General features: G+C 50.7%; 1 non-coding gene across 1 annotated transcript; it reads right to left on the minus strand.

The window, feature by feature from the left end:
* Positions 1-9924: 9924 nt before the first annotated feature.
* On the minus strand, positions 9925-9997 carry trnak-cuu. Its single transcript has one exon. It is a non-coding gene; the product is annotated as a tRNA-Lys (tRNA).
* Positions 9998-10457: the final 460 nt, after the last annotated feature.

Here is a 10457-nt window from a genome sequence, read left to right on the forward strand (position 1 = left end):
CCCTCTGTCCTCCTGCCCCTCTGCCCGGGGTGGGAATGGGACCAGCTGGGGCTGTTGTGAAGACCAAGGACTTTGTTTTGCGCCCCACAGGGCTGAAGAGTGCCGTCCGCCTGCCTTTCACCGTCTGTGGTGGGTGTGGGGCAGCCTGGGATATTGTTTTAGGCCCCTCCATGGCTGAAGAACGCTGCCCCGCTCTGCTGTTGCCCTGCAGCACCTTCCCTTGTGGCACCTGCTGTTGTGGTGCCACATCCACCCTCCCTCCCCCCATCTTGCCCTACTACCCTGGTCTTAGATACACGGCCTGACCGTACCAGGGGTGGGCATGGCCAGTACCCCAGGGGCATCCTCCACTCTGCTGAACGCAGGGCAGCCTAGAACCTATGCAGGGATGGGAGCCTCTCGACCCTCCGCTGCCTCCGCTGCCCCCTCGCCTTTCCGCCTACTAACACGGCAACTTGGGGTCAAATGTTATGCCCACCCCACCATGACCATCGAGGTGGGCACTCGTGCGATGGCCGGGGTCTTGGCCCCTCGGCCATCGTAGCCACCTCCAGGATGTACGGCAAGGTTGTGTTTTTCCTGTGGGTCAAGCAGGTGGTCCACCACGTCCTGGAAAGGGGGCTCATGGTGAGCGGGACACACGTGGCGGTGGCCACCGTCGAATGTGTGGTTCTTTCAAACGTCCCGCCCTACCTCCCCACCGAGCTCCTCCTCCCCCATCTCAACCTACTGGGGGAGGTCAGGTCCGGGGTGGCGCCGCTGTCGCTCGGCCTGCGGGACCCTTCCCTCCGCCATGTCTACTCCTTCCAGCATCAGGTCTTTGTCCCCCTGACCCGGGAGGAGATCACAGAGGGAGGTTTGTGGTCTCCCACCAAGGGAAGGACCGTAAAGTGTTCTGGTCTGCGGATGGCCTGCGGTGCCATGCCTGCAGAGGGCTGGGGCCGTGCTCCGAAAGCTCGTGTTTGAAACAAACCTGTTGGACTTTAACCTGGTGTTGTAAGACTTCTTACTGTGCTCACCCCAGTCCAACGCCGGCATCTCCACATCATCATTATATATTCGGGTCATGGGCCGGCGACGGCGAGGAAGGCTCCCCGCTCACAACACCCAAGATGAGGCCAGGTTCCATCCTAGAGCTGTTCCCGGGGGTCTTCCGTGGTCTCTCCAAGGGCCCGGCATCGACAGCGGAGGCGGGTCTGAGCTGCCGCCATCCACGGACCCTGAATCGTGGGGGGGGGGGGGGGGGCTGCAGGGAACCCACCTCAGGACGATCCTGGGGGTGGGATGAAATGAAAATCGCTTATTGTCACAAGTAAGCTTCAAATGAAGTTACTGTGAAAAGCCCCTAGTCGCCACATTCCAGCGCCTGTTCGGGGAGGCTGATACAGGAATTGAACCGTGCAGGTGGCCTGCCTTGGTCTGCTTTTAAAGCCAGCTATTTAGCCCTGTGCTAAACCAGCCCCGGCTCTACTCGGGCCAAGGGCTTGTTGATGGGCCCGAGGTGCCTGCCACGGGGGCTCGGGCTCAGGCAGTGACTGCTCGGAGGAGGAAGGCTGCTCAGTGGCGGGCCAGGAGGAGGATTTAGACGCTCTCTGCAGCGAGGCAGAGGGCAGCCTCATGCCCGGCACCGAGTCTCCCCTCATTCCCTCAGGGCATTTTTGAAAAGCATCATGGTCACCGGGACTGTGTGCGGCTGGACCTGGACATCTGGAGAAATCTGGGGCTGCTCCTCGAGTCCAAAGCAGAGATCTGATATGTCAAGCACCTTCCTGTCTCTTGACCAGGAGAAGGCGTTCAACAGGGTGGGTTCGAGTATTTGCTCGGGACTCTGCAAGCTTTCAGTTTGAGACGCACTTTGTCACCCGGATCCGATTACTGTATACCGCCTCGGAGTGTCTGATTAAGGTTAACGGGTCCCTGACGGCGCCCCTTCGCTTTGGGAGCAGGAGCGCGTCAGGGCTGCCCCCTGTCCGCCCAACTTTATTCACTATGCGTGGAGCCTTTCCTGTGCCTCCCGCTGAGGAGGTTGTCGGGGCTGGTTCTGCACGAACCTGCCATGTCGGTGGTCCTTTCGGCTTACGCTGATGACGTGCTCCTCATGTTCACTGACCCTGGTGGCCTGCGGAGGATGCAAGAGTGCCAGGCTGTGTACTCCGCCGCGTCTTCTGCTAGGATCAACTGGACTAAATGTTTCGGACCCCTGTTTGGTCCGTGGCAAATAGACCCCCTCCCAGAGGAATGCAGGCCCTTCAGCTGGAGCCGGACCAACATCCTCTACTTGGGAGTCCATCTTTACCCGGCAGAGGAAGCCTGGCCGGCGAACTGGCAGGAGCTGGAGACCAAGGTCACCGCTCGCCTGGGACGCTGGACAGGACTGCTCAGAGTGCTGTCCTGCAGGGGTCGAGTTCTTGTCATAAACCAGCTGGTTGCCTCCATGCTGTGGTACCGGCTGGTCACTTTGACTCCTCCCCCTGACTTTGTCGCATCCAGAGAACTCTGATTCGGTTTTTCTGGGACAATGGATTGCACTGGGTCGCTGCAGAGGTCTTGAATCTCCCGATTGCTGAGGGCGGTCAGGTGCTGGTCTACCTTCGCACTTGGGTAGCGACTTTCCGCCTTCAGAGTCTGCAGCGTTAGCTCTACGTTGAGCCTTCTCCACGATGGTGTGCCCTGGTGACGTATTTCTTCTGCCAGGTGTATGACCTGAACTACGATGTGCAGCTCCTGTTCGTTGACCAGCAAGGTCTTCGGAGTTCATTGTTGGCACTGCCCGTCTGTACCAGGACCTTCTCAAAGTCTGGAACATGGTCGCGATGCCCCACAGCTCTCCCCCGTGAGGAGTGGTGGTTATCGTAAGGGAGCCGCTGCTCAGGAATCCGCAGCTCCGCCAATATCCATTCCAGTGGCTGGCAGAGGGGAGGGCTGTGGATGCCAGGGGTGACCAGGATCGGTGACGTGCTGGGTGGTGGAGGAGTGGGCTGGATAATGCCCTACGAGCTTGCGGAGTGCGGAGCTGTGTCCGTCCAGCGCACGGCCAAAGCTATCCGAGGCCTCAAATCAGTGATGCTCAGCCCCGTGGGCACACTTAAACACGAGACGGTGCAGTTGTCCAGGGGCATCCCATCTGGGGGATGCCAGCTTGGACCCCCCATCCCCCCCTCCCGGGCGCCGGTGCCCCACCACCTCAGCCGCCTTGTGAAAATACCCGTCCTTTTCGCACCGCGGGAAGGGGTTTCCTGTACGGCCTGCAATTGCACACTTTCCACCTCTTTTTAAAAAAAATAAATGTAGAATACCCAATTCATTTTTTTTTCCAATTAAAGGGAAATTTAGTGTGTTCAATCCACCTAACTTTCTCATCTTTGGGTTGTGGGGGCGAAACCCGCGCAAACACGGGGAGATACTTTCCACCTCCTTGCCCTCGCCCGCCGTCCGGACACGTCTTGGTGTGCCGTGTTGCCGTCGGGCGGTGGAGGACCCTCTTCAGACACGTCCTCCCCATAAAACTTGGGGACTTGGGGTGGAGGCTGTTGCACAGGGCAGTGCCGTTCAACCGGAGTATATCCACTTAATCTGGCGTGATACACGGTGTGAAAACTAAGTAAAGTTAAGCCACCACACGGCCTCCCCAGAGACCTGCCACTTTTGCGGCCTGGTGGAGACCGTGGAGCACGTGTATGTTGCCTGTCCTGGGCTGCACTTCCTTTTTGCTTTCCTGACAATGTTCTTGTTGGAATTTTGTTTGCAATTTAGCCCCACGCTCCTGATGTACGGATACCTGGTGAGGAGGGGGGCGGGGAAGGCGGAGAACCTCCTTGTGAACCTGCTCCTGGGCCTGGCCAAACATGCCATTAATAGGTCCAAGCAGCGGGCGACTAAGGGGGTCGGCCGACCTGACTGTTTGCCCCTCTTCCGCAGCCTTGTTCGCGGCCGGGTGACCCTGGAGCGTGCGGTGTCCACGGGCTCACTCACTCGAGGCCTTCCGTGCTTGGTGTGAGCCGCAGGGTGTCCCTGGAGCATGCGGTGTCCACGGGCACATTCAAGGCCTTCCGTGCTCGGTGGTAGCCGCAGGGGTTGGGCTGCCTTATAGACCCTGATTTTCACACTTTGATTTGGTGGGTTTTGTTAAGTTTCTGTTTCCTTTCCAGTTCCTTTTGGGCTGTGCTCCATTTGTTGTTTGGGAACAGCCCCCTTTGTTTTGTCCATCTGTTAATGTTTGTTCCTTTACTTAGTTTTCACACCGTGTATCACGCCAGACTAAGTGGCGGATGCAGAATATACTCCTGCTGTGGGGAGATAAACATCGCAGGTCATCACTCACAAAACTCAAAACACAAAATAAAAAAGTTATAATTATCTGCCTTTATCATATGACAGTCGTTAAACCTTATAAAACCACAGGGTCTGAGACAATAACAGTGGAGATGGGGCCCAGAGGATAACCAGCAAAGGATTCACTCACTTTGAGAGTAACCAACACAGTGTCTGTTACAATAATAAGTCAGACACAGCCGGTTCTGTCCGGGAATGGAGACTCTGAACAGAAATAACCGGTTCATTTGTAAATGTCACCGCAAAGTGATCTGTGTGACTCTGCCCTGACTCTGTGGACAGATATAGGCCGCACTGACAGATGTTCTCACCAGATTGTGGTCCCTGGATTTATTTTCTGCTCAGAAGTGAGATGTGCGGTTTGGAACCGGCAGCAGAGAAACAGGAAGTTGTGTTACCTGAGAATGAAACAGCAGGCGTCAGTTTCATGTTATAACCAGTGAACAGTCTTCCTGCCTGTGAGGGTGAACTCACTCTGACAGCATCAAGAACACCCACACAGATTGCTGCCGGCCTCAGCATTACATTCACCTCCATTCCAATTTTAAACATCAAAATATGAGGTTATTTAGATTTTTAACACTTTCACTGAACTGGAAGATGGACTGAGGATATCACTGGGAGAAATGAGGGGACATCACAGAAACTTAAATTTTCCTCAAAGAGGGTTATTAGAAAATAGGAGATTAAAAGTGAGTCAGGGCCAATCAGGGAGAGAGAGAAAGTGAGAGAAAGGATTGAGTCTCCAGAAATGAGATGTTCACTCAGAAAGCAGAGAGGAGGGCAGCACGGTGGCTCAGTGGGTTAGCACTGCAGTCTCACGGCGCTGAGGTCCCAGGTTCGATCCCGGCTCTGGGTCACTGTTCGTGTGGAGTTTGCACATTCTCCCCGTGTTTGCATAGGTTTTGCCCCCACAACCCAAAAGATGTGCAAGGTGGGTGGATTGAACACGCTAAATTGCCCCTTAATTGGAAAAAATTAATTGGGTACTCTAAAATTTAAAAAAGAAAAAAAAGAAAGCGCAGAGGTTCAGTGTGTTCTTCAGAGAGAGATAATGAGAGAGAGAAAAGTTTAGTGAATTTAGGCGCTCTGTGAAATAGAAAGGTTAAAGGAGAGAGTGTCAGAGAGAAAGATAGAGAGAGGTGGGAGGTATGTGGAATGAGTGAGTGTGAGAGTGGAGAGAAGTGAGAAACTGAGAGAGAAGGGAGATGCCTAGTGAATGAGAGACAGGAGAGCAGGTTCACATACCCGAGGATCACTGAGAATGATCAGAATAAGGAGATCACCCAGAAAACGGCCAATGGGAATCTTCAGCTGAGCACATCACTCATTCTTAAAGGAATAGTCGGGGCTCTGACACTGCTCAGCTCCCAGTTAAAGGGGCAGACACAGCTCCGCCCTTTTCTCTGTTATTTTTCTGATTGTTAAAGGCCCGTAGGGGTTAGGTTTATTAAAAAGGACAGAATGTGGGAAGCACACATCAATAAAACTGGGCATTCTTGGACACAGATTGCAGCTCCTTCTTTATCCAGGAATGAAACTGTTGTCTAATTGTCCCAGCAGTTAACAGCTGCTATTTTAACGCAGACTTGTTGTAAAGGAGCTTCTGTTCCGTGTCTAGGGGTTCTGAGATATGGAAGAGAGCGGCTGGACCACATTTCTTAGATGCCTCAGGATTAACCCACACGGGGACTTTGCTGTCAGTGAAGAGAGATGAGAAAGACCCAAGTGTTGTTTGTCCCTCTCAGTGTGACCCTGAAGGACTGTGTCCAGGCTGAAGTTCTGTTCCTGCCGTGTGATCCTCCCCCAGATTGTCCTTTCTGAGCTCCAGACAGGTGATGTTCAGTTCGGAAAGACAAAAATCTGCAACAACGTTTCAAACACATTTATTCAGAATAATAAACCTCATCAGCAGATTAAGACTGTCAGAGTGAACATTACTCAGTCCTGTACATGAGTAACAGCATCAATAAGGGTATAATCTAAACCTTGTGGTTTCTTGTGAACTCGCTGGTGTATTAGCAGGTGGGATGACTGAGTAAATCCCTTCCCACAGACATTACAGTTGAATAGCCGCTCCCCAGTGTGAATGAGATGGTGTTTCAGAAGATAAGATAAATGAGAAAATTCCTTCCCACATTTGGAGCAAGTGAACGGCCTCTCCCCACTGTGAACTCACTGGTGTGTCAGCAGGTTGGATGACTGACTGAATCCCTTCCCACACACTGAGCAAGTGAACGGCCTCCCCTCATTGTGAACCTGCTGATGTGTCAGAAGATTGTATGAACGTGTGAATCCCTTCCCACATTCAGGACAGGTGAACGGTCTATCCCCTGTATGAAGTTGCTGGTGTATCAGAAGGTTGGATGAATTAATGAATCCTTTCCCACAGTCAGAGCAGCTGAATGGCCTCTCCCCAGTGTGAATTCTCTGGTGGTTCAGTAGGGCAGATGGACGGCTGAATCCTTTCCCACACACCGAGCAGGTGAATGGCCTCTCCCCAGTGTGAGCATATTGGTGTGTTAGTAAATCCTTTTTGTTTTTAAAGCTCTTCTCACAGTCAGGACAGTTAAAAAATTTATTATCAGAATGAACAAGTTGATGTGTCTGCAGGTGGGATGACTGAATGAATCCTTTCCCACACACGAAGCAGGAGAACGGTCTCTCTCCAGTGTGAATACGTTGATGTGTCAGCAGATCCTTTTTACATTTAAAACTCTTCTCACAGTCAGGACATGTAAATGGTCTCTTATCAGTGTGAACAAGCTGATGAGTCACACTGTGGGATGACCGAGTAAATCCCTTCCCACACACAGGGCAGGTGAATGGTCTCTCCTCAGTGTGAACTCGCTGGTGTGTCAGAAGGTTGTATGAATGGGTGAATCCCTTCCCACAAATGGAGCAGATGAACTGTCTCTCACCAGTGTGACTGCGATGATGAACTTCCAGTTGTGATGGGTAACTGAATCCCTTCCCACAATCCGCACATTTCCAAGGTTTCTCCATGGTGAGCGTGTCCTTATGTCTCTCCCACTTAAAGCCTTGTCGACACACGCAGCAGGAGTATAGTTTCTCCCTGCTGTGAATGGTGTGATTTTCTTTTAGGCTGTGTAACTAGTTCAAGCTCTTTCCACAGTCAGTGCAATGAAACACTCTCATTCGAGTGTGTGTGTGTCTCGGTGCTTTTCCAGTCACACTGATCTTTGACATTTTTTTCCTTAAACGGAAGAGACAAATATTTCTCCTTCCAGTTTCAAAGACTGATGATATTCAGCTCCTGATTAATCGAGTGGCTGTCAGATATCGATGTGATATTTGGTTCTGTCGGCCAATCCTCCACTTCCAATATCCTGTAAAAGGACTTTACAAAAGTCATCACTGTCAGTCCAGGATAGAAATTCTGAACAGACAATTCTAGTTTTCTCTGGAACATCTTTTCCTCTCTTGTTCCTCCAAAGCTGTAAATCCCCGTCCCACACACTCTCCCTCCTCCCTGGGCTGAAATCCAAACCCATCTCACTATCTGCATCATTTCTTTCCTCCACTCCCAGTTTTCTCCCTCCCTCTCCTCTGCCTGGGTTCAGTTCTCCAGCTCCTGTCTGCAGACTGACAATAAAACCAATGGGTCTTATTGGGGGGTTTGGGTTCTCACCATTGTCCCCGCTCGCGGCGGCTCTCATTCAGCTTTTGGGAGCCGCACTCACTCTCACTGCGCTCAGGCCGGAGCTGCACCGCGCATGCTCCGCACAGAGAGGAGACTTCCGGGGGCGGGGCAACTGGCGCCTGCGCGTTCTGACTCCTGAGATGGAGATAGGGTGTATTCGATCACGCCGGGCATTCCGGGTAGCATTATCCGCCATTATTCCATTTTGTTCCTCAGGGTGATAAATTGGTTCCAGCACTTTTGATTACGTTCGTTGTTTGTACCGCATGTGCCAGCCGCATCGGTGTTTTTCTCTCTGATCGGCCCCTGTTAACGGCTGTCATCTGTTTCGTGGGCGATATGCCGCAGGGCGCCTGCGCGGCCGCCATCTTTCTCAGCGGAAATGTGCAGCAATGCGCATGCGCGGGCATCCATGGACCGGAAGCCGGAGGAGAGAATCTTGTTAATTTCTCTCCTGGACTGAGAGTGAAATTCCTTTAGAAACAGGAGGATTTGCCAACGGGAACTTCAAACCAAACATCACATCATCATCATCTGATTGAGTTACTCGATTCATCAGGAGCTGAATATCATTGGGAGGTAAAATGGTTTGTCTGTTCTGTCTGAGGACAAAGATTTCAGATATCAGAGTGACTGGAAAACTTTTAATGACCATTCCAGGTTAAATTTGAGACTAATTACACCGATCACATTGGGGAAGTTAAATAATCTGCTGTTGTACTCTTATGTGTGAAGCTACATTTTAAAATTGCCACATTAGCATACTTGGCAGCTAAACTGGGCAAACTGCTGACCTTGTTAGTAGTGAGAGTTACTATCCCGGATTTTATCAAAATTTATTGTTCCTGTTGCATTTCATTCAGCTCATTGTGGCTACAAAGTAGGTATTCAGCCTAATCTCAATTTCCAGATTGTGAGGGCAGCATGATGGCACAGTGGGTTAGCCCTGCTGCCTCACGGTGCCGAAGTCGCAGGTTTGATCCTGGCTCTGGCTCACTGTTCGTATGGAGTTTGCACATTCTACCCATGTTTGCGTGGGCTTTTCCCCCACCACCCAAAGATGTGCAGGCTGGGTGGATTGGCCATACTAAATTGACACTTAATTGGAAAAAAAATTGGGTACTCTGAATGTATATTAAAAAAAATAAAATTCCAGATTATGGTCTGTAGCTTTTTAAGTTACATCAATTCAAATGTCTTACCAAATTACTTTTTAAATATTACGAGGCTTTCTGCCATAATTTCAGGCAGCATATCACAGATCCTCACCACCCTCTAAACATCCTAGTCCTTCCCTTAATCTCTGCCCCCTTTTATATGTAGCCCTCAATCAAAGAGAATAGGACCTTCCTATCCAATCTATTTCAATTCCTCAGAATTTAAAAAATATATAAATTTATGTTTTTTTCCAATCAAGGGGCAATTTAATTTGGCCAAGCCACCTAACCTGCATGTATTTGGGTGTGGGGGTGAAACCCACACAGACAATGGGAGAATGTGCAAACTCCTTGTAGACTGTGACCCGGGGCCAGGATGAAACCCGGATCCCCATCACACAGGCACACAGCCACTGTACCACCATGATCCCCCAGAATTTTATACATTTAGAATAATCTTCATTATTGTCACAAGTAGGCTTACCTTACTTTAACATTGCAATTGAGTCACTGTGAAAATCCCCTGGTAGTAACACTTATTCAGGTATACAGAAGGAGAATTCAGAATGTCCAATTCCCCTAACAAGCACGTCTTTCGGGACTTGTGGGAGGAAACCCATACAGACACTGGGAGAACGTGAAGACTCTGCGCAGATAGTGTCCCAAGTAGGAATTGAACCCGGGACCCTGGCGCTGTGATGCAGCAGTGCTAACCACTGTGCCACCCATAAAACAGTTCAGCTCAATCTTCTCAGATTAAAGAAGCTGAAGCGCCCAACGTGGGTCTTGCACCCACGGCCCTGGGATTAAGACTCCCATGCTCTACCGACTGAGCTAGCCGGGCTGCTTTTCATAATTTCATTTTTGTCTCCCCTCAGTCTTTTCTGTTCCAAAAAAAACAGCCTCAGTTTATCCAAACTTTCCTCAGAGCAAACATTGTCAATTTCTGGCTGATGTTGTTAAATCTCCTCTGTACTCTCTTTAGTGCAGTCTTCCTGTGCAGAGGAATCTAGCTCTGGCCTAACTAGTCCTGTCCTGCCATTTATCATGTAATCCTTTGCCTTGTTTCCCCTCCAGCTTTCTTCCTCACTATCAAGTGTTTAATCATTTTTGTGTCACATGTAAACTTGTTATTCATGTTCCTACATTTACTTTCAAATCAATGATGTAACCAGGAGTGAAGGGCCCAGTACTAATTCCTTCGAAACCGGCACTGGAAACAGCCCTTTGATTTTCTCTCTTCTTTATGGGATGTGAGTGTCACTGGCAGCCCAGCTTGGTTGCCCATTCCTAATTGCCCTTAA

Source organism: Scyliorhinus canicula, unplaced genomic scaffold (genome assembly GCF_902713615.1).
Source record: "Scyliorhinus canicula unplaced genomic scaffold, sScyCan1.1, whole genome shotgun sequence".
In the NCBI taxonomy this organism is placed as follows: domain Eukaryota; kingdom Metazoa; phylum Chordata; class Chondrichthyes; order Carcharhiniformes; family Scyliorhinidae; genus Scyliorhinus; species Scyliorhinus canicula.